This window comes from Ranitomeya variabilis, chromosome 1 (assembly GCF_051348905.1).
Source record: "Ranitomeya variabilis isolate aRanVar5 chromosome 1, aRanVar5.hap1, whole genome shotgun sequence".
In the NCBI taxonomy this organism is placed as follows: domain Eukaryota; kingdom Metazoa; phylum Chordata; class Amphibia; order Anura; family Dendrobatidae; genus Ranitomeya; species Ranitomeya variabilis.
Window position 1 is genome coordinate 790,754,415 of NC_135232.1, and position 21,368 is coordinate 790,775,782.

At 46.8% G+C, this 21,368-nt stretch overlaps 1 protein-coding gene and 1 long non-coding RNA gene across 3 annotated transcripts in view; one reads left to right on the forward strand and one right to left on the reverse strand.

Annotated features, from left to right (window-relative positions):
• CHAF1A (chromatin assembly factor 1 subunit A) overlaps positions 1–21,368 on the reverse strand; it is a 188,731-nt gene that overhangs the window by 136,768 nt on the left and 30,595 nt on the right. The gene's annotated exons all lie outside the window — the stretch shown is intronic.
• On the forward strand, positions 20,488–20,850 carry LOC143784617 (uncharacterized). Its single transcript, XR_013217849.1, has 3 exons — positions 20,488–20,528; positions 20,618–20,692; positions 20,809–20,850. It is a non-coding gene; the product is annotated as an uncharacterized LOC143784617 (long non-coding RNA).

Below are 21,368 nucleotides of genomic sequence, written 5' to 3' on the forward strand. Positions count from 1 at the left end.
CCATTGTAGCGCTCTTGTGTGATATTGAGCCCGGAGAACCGCCGGAATACAAGATGTAAGTGAACCTAAGAGACATCGCACCTCTTACGGAGACTAAAGGATTGCTAATTATCCTGGTGGCTAGCTGTTGGATATTAGTTACTTTTGAATCTGGCAGGCGACATTCCTGATGACTAGAGTCTATGACAAGACCCAGAAATTCCTGTGTTTTTAAGGGCTGTAAGCGAGATTTTTTTAAGATTGATAATCCACCCTAACCTGTGCAACGCTACTACCACCTTCTCTAATTGATCCTTGCAATGTGATTCTGAGTGTCCCACAATCAATAAATCATCTAGGTGTGGAATTATTAATATGTTCTGTCCATGCAGGTGCGCCATAACCTCTACCATGATTTTTGTAAATACCCGGGGTGCAACCGTGACTCCAAAGGGAAGTGCCTGATATTGAAAGTGTTCTACTGTGCCAGCAAGTGAAACCGCCATCCTAAGAAATTTTTGATGATCTACGTGTATTGGGACATGATAATAGGCGTCTTTAAGGTCTAAGACAACCATGAAGCAATTGTTAAAGAGTAGCTTTATTGCCGACTTTACAGACTCCATTTTGAAAGATGGAACCAACAAAAAATTGTTCAGGCCTTTCAAGTTGATAATGGTACGAAAAGATCCGTCAGGTTTTTTGACCAGAAATAAAGGGGAATAGAACCCCCTACCTCTTTCTTCTGTAGGAACTTTGATCAGAACTCTTTTCTGTTGAAGTTCCCGAACCTCAGATTCCAGTGCCAAATGTTCTGCAGAGGAAGAACGGATGGGTGTCAATTTAAATTTGTCCTGAGGAATATGGTGGAAATCGAACCTTAGGCCCTTTTCAACAATACTTAGAATCCATGGGCTATTAGTGATTTGTATCCAGGCCGGGTAGAAGGCTAAAAGCCTACCCCCCCACCTGGTCCGCCAGTCATTGTGGTTCTTTAAGGTCCCGAGAGGGATTAAACATAAACCCTCTACCTCTTCTCCTGTTGCTGTCATATCTAGTTGACTCTCTGTTCGAATCTCTGTTTGACCTTCTGCGGTTAGACCATCCTCTGTTGTAATCCAGTCTATAAAAGGTTCTTCCTAAGAAAGGGAATAGTTTTTTATTATCCCCCGCTTTTTCCAATAGCTCATCTTGGACAGGTCCGAACAAATGAGCCCCCTCGGAGGGAATGCTACATAACTTTGTTCTGGCCTGTAAGTCTCCTGGCCAACATTTTATCCACAGCGCTCTCCGGGCCGCGTTAGATAAAGCTGAGGACCTGGCGGCTAATTTAACAGAGTCCGCCGACGCGTCCGAAAGGAAAGCTGCTGCATCCTGGATTATAGGCACGGAACATAAGATATCGTTTCTGGGAACCTTATCTTTGAGCTGATCTTCTAGGTGACCCAGCCACACCATCAACGATCGAGCTGTGCAAGTGGCTGCTATTGCTGGTCTCAGGGATCCAGCTGAGGTTTCCCAAGCACCTTTAAGGAAGATGTCAGCTTTCCTGTCCAGTGGGTCCTTCAGATTCCCTAAATCCTCAAAAGGAAGAGGTTTTTTTGCACGCCTTGGCCACTGCCACATCCAGTTTCAGGACCTTATCCCATGAGGATGATGCTTCCTCCTCGAATGGATACCTCCTTTTAAACGCTGGCGGAAATGACCCCTTCCTCTCGGGTTTTTTCCATTCCCTTGAAATCAGAGACTTAATCTTATCCACTACTGGAAAGGACCTTCGGGATTTCCGATCTATACCCTTGAACATCATGTCCTGAATGGAGCACTCTGATTGGGTCTCCTCAATTCCCATCGTTTTGTTGACCGCTTTGACCAGGTTGTTAATCCTATCGAGTGACAGACAGGCCCGACTAGATTCCATATCGTCTGAGGAGGAAGATGATGGGAGGGAACCTGAACTCAGTTTACCCGAGTCGTCTGAATCTACATCTGATACTGGGGATGTCACTTCCTTCCTTTTTTTGGTATCCGTTTTATGAGACCTGGACTTCAAGGAACCTCTGACTTCTTGCCTAACCATTTCTCTTAGCGTAGAAGTAAGGTCAGGAGCCTCCTCCTCTATTAAGTGTTGAATACAGGATCTACACAACCTCCTCTTATGTCCATCTGGAAGTGGCTCTGCACATTCGGCACACTGCCTATGTTTGCCTTTAGTGACACATTTTCTTCCCTAGTAAGGAGAGAGGGAATATAAGGGGAACAATAATCAATAAGTGAACTTTCACGTAGATCACTTACCCAGCCCAGTAACGAGTGGTACCGTAGTTGGGGGGGTCCTTCGTAGCCGGTGACTTTTTACAACTTGAGGACTTTGGTTTTGACATCTGAGCCCCTTTAGCTCCACCAGCGCGACTACTGCCACTAGAGCGTCGCTGGGAGCTCATCTGAGGCCCTTCCAATTCCTGAAGCTGCTGAAGCAGCTGCTGCTGCTGTCTGCTCAGCTGCGGTGTTCCTTCCAGTGACTCCATTATGACAGTGGACAGGAACACCCTGCAGCCCTCGTGCACCGCTTAAGTAAGCCCCCCAGGGTACCGCCCCCAAATGGGGGTCAGCAGGAACTCCAGGTGGCGTATTCGGTACCGAATACCAATAGGGTCTGGTTTCCTCTCCCGGGCCGCGCCCCCGCTGTTGGCCAGTGAGAACGCCGCTTCCTCCTCAGGCTAAGCCCGACCCAGATGCTGGAGCGCCGCCATCGGCCAGAAAAGGCGCTACTGCGCATGCCCGGCCGCGTCATCAGCTCGCGCCGCCCGCCGTGTCATCCGGACACGTCCCTTCCGGTCGCGACTGAGGCCCTGCGAGCAGACGAGCAGCCGAGGATGGAAGCACCCCCCGGACCGACACGGACACCCACCGCAAGCTGCGGACAGACTCCAGAGGCCCCAGCAGATGCGGCACCAAGGAATAAGAGACCCCCATACTCACCAGGTACGCTTGCGGCCCACCACGGAAGTCAGCCCATCCTCCTAAGGCTGCTTCCTCCTGCTGTCACCGACACAAACAGTCCCCCTGCCGTGTGGTGCTTCCAGCATCCTGATCAGGCTGAGGTAGGGGACCCCCGCTACCTGCATCGGCCTGTCAGGAGTGGGATTTCTTCTTATCTTCGACCTTCTTAAGGCCTGCCTGAAGAGGTTCCGCTGTCAGGGACAGGAAACCAACTGATGCGGGAGAGAGGTACCGCCCTTTTATAGTCTGTAGGTTTCCTGTCCCTGAAGGGCGGATCCCCTCTCTCGTTGTGCTGTCATGGCGTCAATAAGAAGCTTTGAACGAGGTAGCAGTTAGGATGAGTGGGCTATAGGACAGCCAAGAGCAAGTTTTTGATTTTGACAAGTATTTGGACAACATGGCGCAGGCAAAGCGTTGCTGCAGGTGAAAAAATTCCACTCCCATAGAAAACAGATTGACCATATTTCAGCAAAATTTTTCACTTGCTCTCAAAGTAGAAGAGTTCAATTGTTCATCAAAACTGACTGTGCACGAGGCAATTCCTTTATACGCTGAAATTGTTAGAGACGTTGCCCATGTAGTTACTGCTTCGCCACCAACTCAAGTTAGTGTAGAGAGGTTGTTCTCTAGTCTTAATTAGGTCAGATGTGAGGTAATCCATGAAGGAGGATCTGATGGAGGAGATACTATTTCTCGTAACAAATTCATAGACTGCACAAATGCTATTCAGTGTTTTTGTTGAAGACTGTTTTTTTCCCCACTTACTGCATAGTGTATAATAAATTGTAAATATGCAAAAGTTTTTTTGTTCTAAAGTTGTTTTCCAATAAATACACCAAGGTTACTTACCGGTAGCCGGTTTTTCCGGAGCCCATGACAGCACACCTGAGAGAGGGATCCGCCCAGTCAGGACAGGAAACCTACTGAAATAAAAGGGCGGTACCTCTCCCTCGCTTCAGTTGGTTTTCAGAGCATGAGAGGCCCTTTTGGTTAGTACATGGTAATCCATCACCACATTATAAATATAACAAAATACACCCAGCTAAAAAGTGCGCACGAAAGGGTGAAAAAGAGAAGGGAGGGAATATACAGGTGCTGTCATGGGCTCCGGAAAAACCGGCTACCGGTAAGTAACCTTGGTGTTTTCCCGTCTCCCATGACAGCACACCTGAGAGATTTTTGGAGAAAGAACCACCTTAGGGAGGGACCACCGCTTGTAGCACCCTTCTACCAAAGGTAAGGTCAGACGAGGAGGATAGATCTAGCCGGTAGTGTCTAAAGAAGGTAGACGGAGAGGACCAGGTAGCGGCTTTACAAATTTGATCTATCGATACCTCTGCTTTTTCAGCCCAGGAAGTAGACACGGCCCTGGTGGAGTGAGCCTTGATGCCATCAGGGATCGGGGCGCCACAGGAAGCATAGGATAATGAAATAGCCTCCCTAATCCACCTAGCAATAGTACCCTTGGATACCCCATATCCTTTCCTACTACCCTGGAAGGCTACGAAAAGGGATTGATCTTTTCTCCACTGATTAGTCAAGGTTATGTACTGCACAATAGCCCTCCTCACATCCAGTGTATGAAATTTTGCCTCCCCTGGGTTCCTAGGATTATTACAAAAGGAGGGCAACACAATCTCTTGACTTCTATGAAATTTAAGTACAACTTTTGGAAGGTATGCCAGATCTGGTCTGAGTACTACCCTGTCATCAAAAATTTGCGTGTGAGGGGAGACGGACAGGGCCTGTAAGTCGCTCACCCTACGGGCTGATGTTAACGCTACCAGGAGGACCGTTTTAAGAGTGAGTATCTTTAATGATGATTCCTGCAGGGGTTCAAATGGACTATTGGTTAGAGCATTTAATACCAGATTTAAATCCCACGGGGGAAGTCTCTGAATTTTTATCGGTCTAGACCTACTACAGGATTTAATAAAGCGGGATACCCATCTATTGGAGGCAAGATTGCAATTATATAAAGCACCTAATGCCGATACCTGGACCTTGAGTGTATTGGTTGCCAACCCCAGTTGTAAACCCGCTTGTAAAAATTCTAAGATGGTACCCACAGGAGCCTTGTCCCCCAAAGGTTGCCCCGAAAAATCCAGAAACTTTTTCCACGTTCTACCACAAATTCTAGATGTTACTGGTTTTCTACTTTTTAATAAGGTGGAAACTAACCCCGGCGAAAACCCCCGCCTACTCAGTAATGCCCTCTCAAATTCCAGGCTGCAAGATGGAAGCCCTTCACCTGAGAGTGGCATATTGGGCCCTGGGTTAGTAGGTCCGGAATCTCTGGTAGGATCCACGGATCGGTTATAGACATTTGTCTCAGGAGGGAGAACCAAGGTCTTTTCGGCCAAAATGGAGCAATTAAGATTACTCTCGCTTGTTCCATTCTGATTTTCCTCACTACTGCTGGAATCATTGCTATTGGTGGAAACACATAAGCGAGACTGAAATCCCATTGAATCTGCAGGGCATCTACTGCGAAGGGATTCTCCCTCGGGTCTAGTGAACAGAATCTGTCTACCTTCCTGTTGGTTAGAGTGGCAAACAAATCTATCACAGGTAAGCCCCAGGCCTGCACTATCTTTTGAAAGACCCGGGGATTTAAAGACCACTCCCCTTGCCTTAGTGTCTTGCGACTTAGGTAGTCTGCTCTCGAATTCTCGATTCCCCTTATGTGAAGAGCAGAGAGGGATAGCAGGTGGTGCTCTGCTATTTGTAGGAGGACAGACGCTGACTTCATTAGGGAAGGGGACCTCGTCCCCCCCTTGGTGGTTGATATATGCCACCACTGCGCGATTGTCCGACATGACCCTGGTATGGTGGCCCTGAATGATGGGAAGGAAGTGTTTCACAGCTCTTTCTACGGCCCATAATTCCCTTAAATTTGACGCCTGTTGTGACTCTATATGGGACCAAGATCCCTGAACTGAGAGAGTCCCTAAATGAGCTCCCCATCCTGTACCGCTTGCGTCTGTGGTGATGACCTGTTCTATCGGAGTTACCCACTGGACCCCCGATGCTAAATGATTTCTTATGGTCCACCATTTTAGGGAATCCGTTACCCCCAAAGAAAGACACAGCTTGCCCTCTAAACGCCCTTTTAACAGTTTTTGCGCCGACAGGACCTCCCACTGCAACAATCTTAGATGGAACTGAGCCCATCTTACTGCGGGTATACAGGACGTCAGAGAGCCCAGCAAGGACATTGCTTTTCTCAAAGTCATTACAGGGTGTTGAATTGCTGCTTCCACAAGATTTTGGATTTTGACCAGCTTGTTTTCTGGTAGGAGACAAAGCTGACGCCCGGAGTCCAGAACCAGGCCTAGAAAGGACTGAACCGGCTCCGGCGTCAACCTTGATTTGGCAAGATTTATTTTCCACCCCAGCAATTCTAGTGTCGTCATAACCTCTTCTATTTGTGACAGGCAGTGTGCCGCTGAGTTCCCTATTATCAGGAAGTCGTCCAGATATGGAACTATTACCACGTCCCGTGAGCGGAGGAAGGACATGACCTCTGACATCAGCTTGGTAAAAATTCTTGGCGCTATTGACAGGCCGAACGGGAGGGCAGCGTACTGATAGTGCCTGAGACAACCTTGGACATAAACCGCTACCCTTAGGAATTTTTGAAAATCTTGATGAATTGGGACGTGATAATAGGCGTCTTTTAAATCGATAGCTGCCATGAAGCACTGTGGGAATAAGAGTTTTATCGCTGTATTTACAGACTCCATTTTGAAGGAACAGTTTACCACCGATTGATTGAGGTTTTTTAGATTGACGATAGTTCTTAGTGACCCGTCTGGTTTTTTTATCAAAAAAAGAGGGGAATAAAAACCTTTTCCTTGTTCCCTCCGCGGGACTTCTATCAAAACACGTTTTGAAACCAGCTCTAGTACCTCTGTTTCCAAGGCTAGCTGCTCTTCCGGGGTTTTTCTTTGGGGTGTTGAAATAAAAGTCCGTCGCGGTGGATAAACAAAATCTATTTTTAGGCCATCTTTGACCACCATCAGAGCCCAATGAGAGGGGGAGATGTTTACCCAGGCTGGGAAAAAAGATGAAAGCCTCCCCCCTACTGGCCTGGCGTCATTGGGAGGGCTTTTTAGTTGAAGTTGAGGAACCTTTAAACATATATCCAGATCCCCTTTTGTCTCTGGAGTCCCAGCCCCTTCTGTCTCCCGGGGGGCGGCCCCTACTAAATTTGCCCCTCCGAAAATAAGGCCTTCTAAAGTCTACTGGAAAGCGAGGAAAACCCTTTTTCCTGTCACCGGCTTTTTCCAGAATGTCCTCCAACTTTTTACCGAAGAGGAAATGGCCATCACATGGTATAGAACAGAGTCTATTCTTTGAGGGCAGGTCTCCCGGGCACCCCTTTAACCAGAGAGCACGCCTAGCTGCATTGGATAAACCTGCAGCTCTGGCCGCCAGCCTTACGGAATCTGCTGATGAGTCTGCTATAAAGGCGGCCGCCCCTTTAGCCATAGTCACATTAGATAAAATTTCGTCTCTTGGAGCTTTAGATGTCAACTGCTCCTCTATTTGCTGTAACCAAACAATAAGGGAACGAGACACACAGGTTCCTGCAATTGCAGGTTTCAGAGCGCCTGCGGTTGCTTCCCAAGTGTGTCTTAAGAAACCGTCCGCCTTTTTATCTAAGGGGTCCCTTAATACCCCAGAGTCCTCTAAGGGAAGGGATAGCTTTTTAGAAGATTTTGCTACTGCGCCATCAATTTTAGGCACTTTATCCCAAGTCTCTGAATCTTTTTCCTCAAAGGGGTACCGTCTTTTAGAAGCCGAGGGCAGATTACCCGATTATTCCGGCTTTTTCAATAAGGGCCTTTATTTTGGAGTTAACGGGAAACGTACGTTTTCTTTTTTCCTCCAACCCTCCGAACATAATGTCCTCCAGGGATTTGGCTGTTTTCTCGTCTTTTAGGCCCATAGAAGCTCTAACGGCTTTAACCAGTTTGTCCATGTTCTCGTGAGAAAGCATGGACGCCCCCCAATATCACTATCTGAAGAGGAGCCAGAGGACTTAGAGGCGGAGGAGCAGGGAGATAATGGATCCTCCTGATATTCCTCTTCAGAATGAGAAACCTCCGACGCGGAAACCGGTTCTGGGTCTCTACTACCCTTTTTCTTAAGGGCCGCTTTAACAGAGCCTTCTACTTCAGCTCTAATTATTGCCCTAAGACTAGAGGCAAAGTCAGGGGTTTCTTCCTGGATGGTTTTTTGAATACAATCTATGCAAAGACTTTTCTGCCACTGGACTGCCAACGGAGCTCTACAGAGGGCACATTCCTTATTCCTGGTCTTGGAGCTAGCCTTCCTCGGCGCCTGCCAAGTAAACAGAAAATGTAGCCCATTACCACCAGGGTGACATTCACGTAGATCACTCACCACCCGCTGACCACAAACGGCACCGGAATCTGAGGCGGACTGACGTCACGCGGGCACGCCCACTCCCAGCGTACCTTGCGCGCAACGTCAGCCGCGCACCCGGAAGTGGCCCAGCTGAGGGGGAGAGAGCGGCGTGGCGGACAGAGACCGGCCCCAGGAGTCCGGACTGTGCCGGACCGACGCCCGCACGTGCGCAAAAGCCCTATGGGATCTGCGAACGGCGCTACCGCTCCTGAAGGCCGACATACAGGCGCCCTGCCTGTGCTTGCAAACAAAAAATGACCTTTAGGACAATTAATATATAGTGATTTGTAAATATCAGTGGCCGTGAGCCTATATATCCCGGCCACCTCAGGCATTAGCCATGGAAACACTCCACCCAGAATGTTTAACAAAAGAGAAAAAATTGGAGTGACACAATCCACTAAAATTAAGTAAAATCCAAAGAAATTTATTTGAATAAACAATTACATGTATGGCATTTTAAAATGTGCATAACAGCATATAAAAGGGCCTAAGTTGTGTTTAAAACAGAGACTCAGATGCAGCACCACATGCGGACCGACCAGACACCACGGTAAGAAACACCATAAAAAAGTAGATAAATAAATAAAGTGCTCGTGCAACTCAATAGTTAATCCTTTAGTGTGCTACTCCCAGGGATAGCCATAGAGGAAGTTAAAATGACTATTAATCCCAAATATATTCTCAGTGCCTTCCCATAGTAAGCATGCATACAATTTCAATAAAGTGGTTAATTCTCACCCATTCCGTGTCAGGTCGGCCGCACGTGTACCCCTACGCGCGTTTCGCGTGGGCTTCTTCAAAGGGGGGGCCCCCCTTTGAAGAAGCCCACGCGAAACGCGCGTAGGGGTACACGTGCGGCCGACCTGACACGGAATGGGTGAGAATTAACCACTTTATTGAAATTGTATGCATGCTTACTATGGGAAGGCACTGAGAATATATTTGGGATTAATAGTCATTTTGACTTCCTCTATGGCTATCCCTGGGAGTAGCACACTAAAGGATTAACTATTGAGTTGCACGAGCACTTTATTTATTTATCTACTTTTTTATGGTGTTTCTTACCGTGGTGTCTGGTCGGTCCGCATGTGGTGCTGCATCTGAGTCTCTGTTTTAAACACAACTTAGGCCCTTTTATATGCTGTTATGCACATTTTAAAATGCCATACATGTAATTGTTTATTCAAATAAATTTCTTTGGATTTTACTTAATTTTAGTGGATTGTGTCACTCCAATTTTTTCTCTTTTGTTAAACGCCCTGCCTGTGCTTCCAGTGCCGGGACAGGAGCGGGTAAGTGGATCTTCTATCAACAGAAATGAACCGCCGTTCTTCAGCACAAGGGGTTCCCATCAGGACAGGAAACCCAACTGAAGCGAGGGAGAGGTACCGCCCTTTTATTTCAGTAGGTTTCCTGTCCTGACTGGGCGGATCCCTCTCTCAGGTGTGCTGTCATGGGAGACGGGAAAATATTTTATGTCCTATCTAAATGGCTTGATTATTGTATCATGATAATGATTAAAAGCCTGATGTCACCATTTTACTACAGTAAATTTAGCACTTAATCTTAAACACGAGCCCGATGTAACCTGAAAGGTAAGATAAACAGGTAATATTATACTCACCCAGGGGCGGTCTCTGTTAGTTTCGGGTCCAATGGGCGTCGCGGTCCGGTCCGGGGCCTCCTATCGTCATAAGAGGACGTCCTCTTCTTGTCTACCTGCCGCGGCTCCGGTGCAGGCGTACTTAGACTGCCCTGTTGAGGGCAAGGTACTGCAGTGCGCAGGCGCTGGGAAAGGTCAGAGAGGCCCGGAGCCACGGCAGGAAGACAAGAAGAGGACGTCATCGTATGAAGATGGGAGGCGCCGGACCGCCCCTGGGTGAGTATAATATAACCTGTTTTTCTTACCTTTGAGGTTACATCGGGGGCTTATCTACAGCATTATAGAATGCTGTAGATAAGCCCCTGATGCCGGTGGCCTTAGCTCATATACGATTTTTGGGGTGACAGATTCCATTTAATCCCTACCCTTGTCTGCAGGGCTCCTCATTCCCACCCTTGTCTGCATGGCTGCTCATTCCCACCCTTGTCTGGGTGGCTCCTCAATTGTGGAACAAATACTGAACTTGGCCCAAGGGCTCATCCTCATTTGAAAAAAAAAAAAAAAAAAAAAAGACTGCACTCTGACCAATGTTATTCAGTGGTTTACATCTCATCTGCGATTTTTTCAGCTCTAATCAGGACAGAAAAAGAAAAAAATAATCGCACCATGCTGCGATTTGCGGCATATCTCGGACAAGACTCTCCAATGCAAGCCTATGGGTGTGAGGGGGAAAAAAAAAAAAAAAAGCACAGCACTCGGACCATGCAAGTGCTGTCCGATTTTTACGCACTGATGTCCTTTGAAAAGCCGGCAATCCATCTGCCGCATATAGTAAAATCAGAGTGAGGGTATGTGCACACGTAAGAATTTCTTGTAGAAAATTCCTGAAGAAAACCGGACATTTTCTGCAAGAAAACCGCATGCGTTTTTTTTTTTTTTGCATTTTTACCATGTTTTTTGCGCGTTTTTTCTGGAGCTTTCCCAATGCATTATATAGTGAAAAAAAACACGCAAAATTAATGAACATGCTGCGTTTTTTACCGCGATGTGTTTTTTTTCGCGGAAAAACGCATCATGTGCACAGAAAATGCAGAATGCATTCTAAATGATAGGATGCATATGTATGCGTTTTTTATGCATTTTTATAGCAAAAAAAACGCAACGTGTGAACACAGCCTGACAGTTTAGAATAGAATAGATATATAGATGTCAGTGACACACACACACATATACCGTATTTTTCGGATTATAAGACGCACTTTTGTTCCCCCAAATTTTGGGGGAAAGTGGGGGGGGGGGGGTGCATCTTATAATCCGAATCGGTGTGCTGTGCTGTAGAGGTGGGGTGGGGCGGCTCTGGAGTGGTGTCAGGGGTGGGCTGCCTGCGGGCTGCTGAGACAGCAGGAGGTCCTGTGCTCCCGCTCATTAGCCTCATGTAATATTCACTGCACCAGCTCTCCATCACCTCGGTGCTGAAGCTGTGCGAGTTGATTCACAGGGGAGCAGCAAATATTACATGTGCCTGCATCAAACCCCCACCCCTATCATGGATATGGCCCCCCGGTCACTTTTATATGCCCTCTGTGCAGCTGGCAGGCACGTGATAAAATAAACACTCAACTCACCTTCTGATGATGGCTCTGTGCTCCCAGCTCCTAAGTTGCTCTGTGTCTGTGCCGACATGTGATGAGGTTACATGATCTGATGCCTAGGAAACAGGAAGCGCAACCGAGGAGCTGTGAGCATGGAGCCATTATCAGAAGGTGAGTTAAGTGTTTGTTACTTTATCATGTGCCTGCCAGCACAGGGGGGGCATATTGTGACCGGGGGGGGCATGTGCCTGCCAGCAGCACAGGGGGACATGTAGTAACCCAGGGGGGGCATGTGCCTGCCAGCAGCACAGAGGGGCATGTCCCTGCCAGCACAGAGAGAGAGAGAGAGAGCGCGAGAGAGAGAGAGAGAGAGAGAGCGAGAGAGAGAGCGAGAGAGAGAGAGCGCGCGCGAGAGAGAGAGAGAGAGAGAGAGAGAGAGAGAGAGAGAGAGAGAGAGAGAGAGAGAGAGAGAGAGAGAGAGAGAGAGAGAGAGAGAGAGAGAGAGAGAGAGAGAGAGAGAGAGAGAGAGAGAGAGAGAGAGAGATTTTTTTTTTTTTTGACGGAAATAACAAGTTCCCCCCATGTAGTTTTAGGCTGATCTCTCACCTTCCTCATGATCAAGGATACCTCACGAGGTGAGATTTTGCATGGTGTCCCAGATCGATGTCAATTAACAGTCATTTTGTATTTCTTCCATTTTCTTACTATTGCACCAGCAGTTGTCTCCCACTCACCCAGCATCTTACTTATGGTTTTGTAGCCCATTCCAGCTTTGTGCAGGTCTATGATCTTGTCCCTGACATCCTTATAAAGCCTCGTATTCCTCAGGTTAATACGAGTATGCAGATTCCAAACGAATAGCTTTTTTTTTTACCGAAAGGGAACCTGTCACCAGGTTTGTGCACAGTAACCACCTACACTGCTCAAAAATATAAAGGTAACACTAAAATCTCACATCCTAGATATCACTGAATGAAATATTCCAGTTGTAAATCTTTATTCATTACATGGTGGAATGTGTTGAGAACAATAAAACCTAAAAATCAACGTAAATCACAACTAATCCCACGGAGGCCTGGGGAATGATGCTCAAAATCAAAGTGGAAAATGAAGTTACAGGCTAATCCAACTTCAGTGGAAATGCCTCAAAACAAGGAAATGATGCTCAGTAGTGTGTGGCCTCTACGTGCCTGTATGACCTCCCTATAATGCCTGGGCATGCTCCTGATGAGGCGACAGATGGTCTCCTGAGGGATCTCCTCGCAGACCTGAACTAAAGCATCCGCCAACTCCTGGACAGTCTGTGGTGCAACACGACGGTGCATGGTGCGAGACATGATGTCCCAGATGTGTTCAATCAGATTCAGGTCTAGGGAACGGGCGGGCCAGTCCATAGCTTCAATGCCTTCATCTTGCAGGAACTGCTGACACTCCAGCCACATGAGGTCTGGCATTGTCCTGCATTAGGAGGAACCCAGGGCCAACCGCACCAGCATATGTCACAAGGGGTCTGAGGATCTCATCTAGGTACCTAATGACAGTCAGGCTACCTCTGGCAAGCACATGGAGGGCTGCGCGGCCCTCCAAAGAAATGCCACCCCACACCATTACTGACCCACTGCAAACTGGTCATGCTGAAGATCACTCTCCGCGGCGTCTCCAGATTCTGTCACGTCTATCACATGTGCTGTGTGTGAACCTGCTTTCATCTGTGAAGAGCATAGGGCGCCAGTGGCGAATTTGCCAATCCTGGTGTTCTGTGGCAAATGCCCGGCGTCCTGCACGGTGTTGGGCTGTGAGCACAACCCCATCTGTGGACGTCGGGCACTCACACCATCCTCATGGACTCGGTTTCTAAACGTTTGTGGAGACACATGCACATTTGTGGCCTGCTGGAGGTCATTTTGCAGGGCTCTGGCAGTGCTCCTCCTGTTACTCCTTGCACAAAGGCTGAGGTAGCAGTTCTGCTGCTGGGTTGCTGCCCTCCTACGGCCCCCCTCCACGTCTCCTGGTGTACTGACCTGTCTCCTGGTAGCACCTCCAGCCTCTGGACACTACACTGATAGAAACAGCAAACCCTGTCACAGCTCGCATTGATGTGCCATCCTGGATGAGCTGCACTACCTGAGCCACTTGTGTGGGTTGTAGAGTCTGTCTCATGCTACCACGATTGTGAAAGTACAACCAACATTCAAAAGTGACCAAAAGATCAGCCAAAAAGCATTGGTACTGAGATGTAGTCTGTGGTCCCCACCTGCAGAACCACTCCTTTATTGAGTGTGTCTTGATAATTGCCAATAATTTCCATCTGTTGTCTATTCCATTTGCACAACAGCATGTGAAATTGATTATCAAACAGTTGTTGCTTCCTAAGTGGACAGTTTGATTTCACAGAAGTTTGATTTACTTGGAGTCATATTCTGTTTAAGTGTTCCCTTTATTTTTTTTAGCAGTGTATATACTGATTAAAATGATACCTTAGTTGATGAAATCAGTCTTGTGATTGTTGTTTAGGGTATGTGCACACGTCAGGATTTCTTCAGGAATGTGTTTTTTTTGCGGATTTCCCCAATAAAAACGCTATAATACCACATAAAAAATGCATACATTATGCATCCGATCATTTAGAATGCATTCAGCATTTTTTGTGTCAATGTTGCGTTTTTTTCTGCAAAAAAAAAACGCATTCCGGAAAAAGAAGCAACATGTTCATTATTTTTGCAGATTTGTTGCAGATTTCCCATGAAATTGGAGTGTCAGGAAAAAAAAACGCAAAAAAATCTGCATAAAATCCGCAAAAAAAACACGCACAAAAAACGCGCAAAAAAACACATGCGGATTTCTGGCAGAAATGTCCGGATTTTGTCAGGAAAATTTCTGCAAGAAATCCTGACGTGTGCACAAACCCTGGATCTTTATTTTAAGTTTTGAGTTAATGATATGCTCGTGCTCCAGGGCAGCCTGTGGGTGGGGGCTTTCATGTCGTGCTCTGATTATATATTCAGAATGCAGACAGGTTACTGATCCTTCGCTGACCTGCCCCCTAGTTTACATTATGAATATCTGTACATACTTTAAAAAAACCTTCTGCAAGCAGGTGACAGCAGCAGCACCTGCGCTGCAGCATAATCACGTAGCTGCTACTGTGCAGGCGGCACCATCTTGAAGGAGGAAAAAATGTTTTCTTGGCCAGCAAGATGGCACAGTCGGCACCTGCGCAGTAGCAGTTTTCAGATCACCTCTATTTACACAGATAGCTGGTACTGCTCAGGCACGACGGGTGCCATTTTAACATTGATTTTTTTTTCCTTTTGCACTATCTGAATAATCTCAAGCGCAGTTATTATTAGGACAGTAAACATGCAAATATTGAGAAGCACAGGTGCCACAGCTGGCACCTGCCTGCAGAAGGCTTTTTTTTGTCCATATGCAAACTAGGGGGCAGGTCAGTGCAGTGAGGGATCAGTGACCTGTCAGCAGTCAGCATTGTTAGTACCTATGCAGAGCACCACATGAAACGCCCTCATCCACAGGCCGCCCAAAAGCACGAGCATGTCATTAACTGAAAATAAGTATTAAACAACAACCACGAGACGGATTTCATCAACCAAGGTATCATTTTAATCAGTATAACGGCGCGGATTTGACACTGTAGGTTACTGTGCACGTTCCTGCTGACAGGAGTTTCTTTTCACCACTTAACCCCTTTCTGACCTCGGACGGGATAGTACGTGAGCACGGATAGGAGCACGGCCGTAAATGCGCTTATCGCCGATCCCCGTCACATGATCGGGGGTCAGCGATGCGTCAGCATAGTAGCCATAGAGGTCCTTAAGAAAAAAATGTAGTCCTACTCGTCCCAAACCATTCAGCGGAGGAGGCATATGCTGTCCTTGCTTCCAACAATACAATGACAGTGAAGAGAGAAGATCCTATCTTCCTTTATTTTTCCGACTCATTATCTTTCTCAAGTGACACCGAACCACCACGTAGACACCCCAGGAAAGAAAACGAACCAGTGCAGTTACTGACCCAGTTTAGATTTTCCCCCGAAGACTATGAGCCACAGATTCCTGATTTTGTAGTGCAATCAGGAATCCAATTTGACACCACTGGCCTCGTAAAAATAGACTTTTTTTAAAGTCTTTCTCTGAGGATTTTGCAAACTTCACGAAGGCTGAGACAAATTTGTGCACCCAACAATTTATGTCACAAAACTACCCTTCATCATTTTCTTACTGGACATTATTAGAAATGATGACTTTTTGGGGCCTGGTTCTTCACATGGGGTTAGTCAAAAAGCCATAACTTCGACAATATTGAAGTGTTAACGTTTTGTATGTTTCCACAGTCAGGAAACGCTGCAGATTGGACGCTGCGTACAGCTGCAGCGTCCAATCCACAGCGTCCAGATGTTACAACATAGTGGAGGGGATTTTATGAAATCCCATCTAAACCATGCATTCAAAGACGTAGGTGGCAGACCTGCGTATATTCACATACGGCACATCTTTATAGACCGCAATATGTCTATTTATCTTGCGGAGCCGCTCAGTCTCCGCAAGTTAAATTACAGTTTATGTATAGGATGCGGTAATTTCGCATGTGTTCATTGAAAACATGAGGAATCATCGAGCGTGCAAAAGCCGGCAGCGCTTTGGACAGAGCTTGTATCTGCTGCGTCCAAAGCGCTGCTATTCTGAACCCAACACTCCACTCTTCCGCATGGCCATGACCCGTAAACCTTTTGTGGCTGGAACATTTTAGCATTACGATGATAATGCACGATGACATCCCAGAGATGACCCCAGCTTTGACAGACTTTTCAAAGTTCAGCCGGTCACTGATCACTTCAAAACACAACTTTCCTTAAAGTACCGTCACACTCAGCGACGCTGCGGCGATATAGACAACGAGCTGACCTAAACTAGATCGCTGGAGCGTCGCTGTTTAGGTCGCTGTAGAGACATCAAACACAGCAACTCCAGAACGATGCAGGAGCGATCCAATGACGTAACGGCGACTCACTTCTTGTTCTCGCTGGTTGTTAGCTCCATGTCAAACAGCCGGAGTGTACCGACTGGCTAGAAGGAGACGCTGCAACGCCCCCTATGCTCTTTGCTGGCGTCGTTGCTTTTGATGTCAAACATGACGATACACGCCGACCTGGCGACGAAATAAAGTTCTCGACTTCTAGCTCCGACCAGCGATGGCACAGCGGGATCCAGATCGCTGCTGCGTGTCAAACACAACGAGATCGCTATCCAGGACGCTGCAACGTCACGGATTGTTGTCGTTCTCTTTGCAAAGTTGCTGAGTGTGACGGTACCTTAAGGTGTACAAGCTCCAAAGATCCGTGTGGATAAATCCCTAATACATTTCAAGGGAAGGCTCAAATTTCAACAAATTCCAGTAAGAGGCCAAGATAAGGAATTAAGCTCTGCAAACTGTGCAAGAGTACCTCAGGGGACACCCACAGGTTTAGAGTTAATGAAGGGAAGGACACAGATTCAACCTCATGAGAGTCCCCTTGTCCTGGTATTGAGTGGGTAAATTGTGTGGGATTTGGTGCACCCACTGCTGGATCAAGGTCATCACCTCTACTTAGATAACTTTTAAACCAGCCTCCCACTCTTCAAGTCCCTCTCTGCACGAGGTACTGCAGCCTGTAGTACTGTCCGCAAAAATCAAAGGCCTCTCTAAGAAGATAATCGGGGCAGCTGCTCAGAATAGAAAGAACAGAGCCCAATGTAGCATGTGGTGGTCAAGTACAAGAGGGATGTCCATATCTTGATCACTATGCATATGATGGCAGCAACTCTACCACTGTACGCGGTACATCTACACAGGTCCACAAGCCACAGTGTAGTGTACTGTGCTACAACAAGAACTTGGGGGAGGTTGATCTCTGATCAAGTCCTCTAGCCATACAGTGCCATAAGGAAGGCCAAGGTGTGGTACAAGAAGATGGCTGTGCATATCGTACAGATGGCAAAGCACAACGTGTTAGGCTACTTTCACACTAGCGTTAACTGCATTACGTCTCAAAACGTCTTTTTTCAGAAAAAACGCATCCAGCAAAACTTTTTGCTGGATGCGTTTTTTTCCCATAGACTTGTATTGGCGACGGATTGGCATACGTCGTGTACGTTTTACGACGTATGCGTCGAAATTTGGCGACACGTCTCAAAAAAACGTTGATTGTAACGTTTTTTGTCTCCGCCTAAAAAACGTGTCGCGACGCATCCTGCGGCATACGTCGTTGGCTGCAATGGAAGCCTATGAGCGACGGATGCGTTGGGACACGTCGTACGACGCAATACAGCGCTGCAATACGTTTTTTTTACACTGAGCATGCTCAGAAGCAGAATTTTGTTGCCAATTGGCCAGACACCCCCAAATCTATATAAACCTGGCCTGGGCCTTCAACCCCACATATGCCAGCAAGAAGACAAAAGAGAGAAGCCTGCCAGCAAGAGCCCAGCCAGCAACAGGACCCCAGCCAGCCACAAGACCCCAGCCAGCCACAAGACCCCAGCCAGCCACAAGACCCCAGCCAGCCACAAGACCCCTTCAGCCAAAGGATTGTCAGCCTTTTGTGTGTGTGTGTATGCGTCTTCTGATTGAGTTCACCTTTCTGCCTTTGTTGTACATATGTGTATTTGCATAAAGCTATGTGCGTGCATGTGTATGTGTGTATTTTTGGACGGCTGTGTGCTTTTGTATCATGTGCCTGCACCTTATTATGCCTTTGTCAATTTTATGCCTGTTCATGTGGGAGGGTATGTGTCCCTGTTCAGCATTGCATCAGGATTTGGTCAGGATTTTCCATCAGTATTTGTACGCCAAAACCAGGAGTGGGTGATAAAAGCAAAAGTGTGCCTGTTTTCCTATTATACTTTCCCTCTTGTTACACTCCTGGTTTTGGCTTACAAATACTGATGGAAAATCATGACCAAATCCTGATGCGATCCGGAATGTGGACACATACCATGCATGTTTGTGTGCGTCTTGTTGATTGCATGTGCATTTGTCCATGCTTTAATTAGTTAATTGCCTTTTTCTGATGTATTGACTGTATAGTGGTCTGTGCAGCATGTGGTTTAAAAGTGTTTTTTTTTTTTTTTTTTTTTTAATCTGATGTATTTTTTTAAAAAGTCTAGCGGTCTGCAGCTTGTTGTTTGAATGTGTGAGTGTGGGGTTTTTTTCTATTTAAAGGGAACCTATCACCCCGTTTTTTCGGCATGAGATAAAAATACTGTTAAATAGGGCCTGAGCTGTGCATTACAATAGTGTAGTTTGTGGACCCCGATTCCCCACCTATGCTGCCGAAATACGTTACCAAAGTAGTCGTTTTCGCCTGTCAATCAGGCTGGTCAGGTCAGATGGGCGTGGTGTCTTCCCCCAGATATTGCGTAGTTTTCCATTGGTGGCGTAGTGGTGTGCGCATGTCCAAGGTCCCGAATCCTGCACAGGGGTGTGAAAATAGCAGCGATGTCCGTTATTCCATTGGTGGTCGGTGGGCGCGGCCATCTTCCTTTGGCCGCGCGTGCGCAGAAGCGGCGCTCTGCTGGCCGCGGCTTCAGGAAAATGGCCGCCGCGATAGCCATCTGCGCACGCGCGGCCAAAGGAAGATGGCTGCGCCCACCGACCACCAATGGAATAACGGACATCGCTGCTATTTTCACACCCCTGTGCAGGATTCGGGACCTTGGACATGCGCACACCACTACGCCACCAATGGAAAACTACGCAATATCTGGGGGAAGACACCACGCCCATCTGACCTGACCAGCCTGATTGACAGGCGAAAACGACTACTTTGGTAACGTATTTCGGCAGCATAGGTGGGGAATCGGGGTCCACAAACTACACTATTGTAATGCACAGCTCAGGCCCTATTTAACAGTATTTTTATCTCATGCCGAAAAAACGGGGTGATAGGTTCCCTTTAAAAGTGTTGATTTTATTTTAATTACTGTTAAAACCATTTGCAGTTGATGTACTTGTATTTAAAATAAAGAGCATGTCAGCTCCTAATTGTGATTTTAAAAAAAAAAGAGTGAAAAAAAAAAAAAAAAAATTTTGTTAAAAAAATGTCCGTAGTATCATTTCATACAGGTAAATTTAAAACAGGTGTATGTACCAATGGTTATACTTGCAATACACAGTTGGTTGAGGGCACTTTTTTTTAATAAAGGTTACAATTAAAGGTTTTTTTGGGGAGGTGATTTTTGAAAATAAAATGTGGTAAATATATGTTTACATGGTGGGTTCACATTTAAAAAAATTTTTTGGGGAACATGGAAATGAATGGTATACCGTGCACCTGTTTTGGGGTTTTGGTGTTCACATTTAATGAACTTTTCTCACATCATTTTAGCAGGGTGTTTATTAAAACATTACCTAGTTTAGGGGGTGGTCTAACTAGAAATCCATTATACTTATTATAGATACACCAGGGCCCAGGACCACAGCCGCCGCCGCCTGTCAGCCCAGGACCAGCCCACCAGGACCACAGCCACCAACTGTTAAAAGTAAGTTTTGAAGACCCCAAATCTGCTGCTTCAATGTGTAGAGCAGATTGCAATTGTCTTTAAACTTACAGAAAAACCAGGACCACAGCCGCCGCCTGTCAGCCCAGGACCACAGCCGCCGCCTGTCAGCCCACCAGGACCACAGCCACCAACTGTTAAAAGTAAGTTTTGAAGACCCCAAATCTGCTGCTTCAATGTGTAGAGCAGATTGCAAGTGTTTTTAAACTTACAGAAAAACCAGGACCACAGCCGCCGCCTGTCAGCCCAGGACCACAGCCGCCGCCTGTCAGCCCACCAGGACCACAGCCACCGGCCTTTACTTACACAACAATGTCCTCTTCTGACAGCCCTCCTCCACAGCAACAGCGTGTATCGGTAAGTTTACACACAATTTTTTTTTTTTTTTTTTTTTTTTTATTTACTTTTTTTTTTTATAACTACATGCATAAATTATGTTTCAACAGGAAGCTGAATCAGATGAGGAGCTGTCAGAAGGGGGCGAGATGGGTGGAGAGATGCAAGTGGAGGAGGAACCAAGTGTAAGTAGTGGTGAAACAGTTGCTTCGCACATCACACTGCACCATACACAAAACAGATTACTAAACACAGAAAATATATGCCTACCTTAACTGAGAATTTGTTTACTTTATTTCAGGCTGCTGCTGCTGCCGCTGAAGGCTCTCCCAGACACTCCCAGAGTCGGCGGACTCGTCGCCGCGGTCGGCCATCAGTGAGTTTTTTTTTTGGGGGAGGGGTATTCTATTGGTACTTTAGTGTTTCAGTGTACTAATTTGTTTGTTTTCCTTTTTTTTTTTTTGGCACAGGCTTCACAGCGTGCTCCCGCAGAAGAGGATGATGATGATGACGACATTGATATCGAGAATCTCATCGAGGAGGTTCGCGAGCGGGAGCCGCTGTGGAACATGGCTGACCGCAGGCATGCCGATACCGGTGTCACCCGTCGGCTCTGGGACGAAGTGTGTCGCAACCTGTTTCCAAGGCGGGAGAGCCTTCATCCTCAGCAGCAGAGCAAACTAGGTAAGTATTCACTTTCCAGTGATGTTTTGAGCTGACTGTAATGTATTGCATTTACCAATTTTTTGTTTTTTCTTTTGATTCTTGTCTTCACAGTTGGAAAGGTTAGGAAGCGGTGGCGGTCACTGAGGGATCGCTTTAAGAGGGAATTCAACGATGAGATGAAGGCCCCGAGTGGCT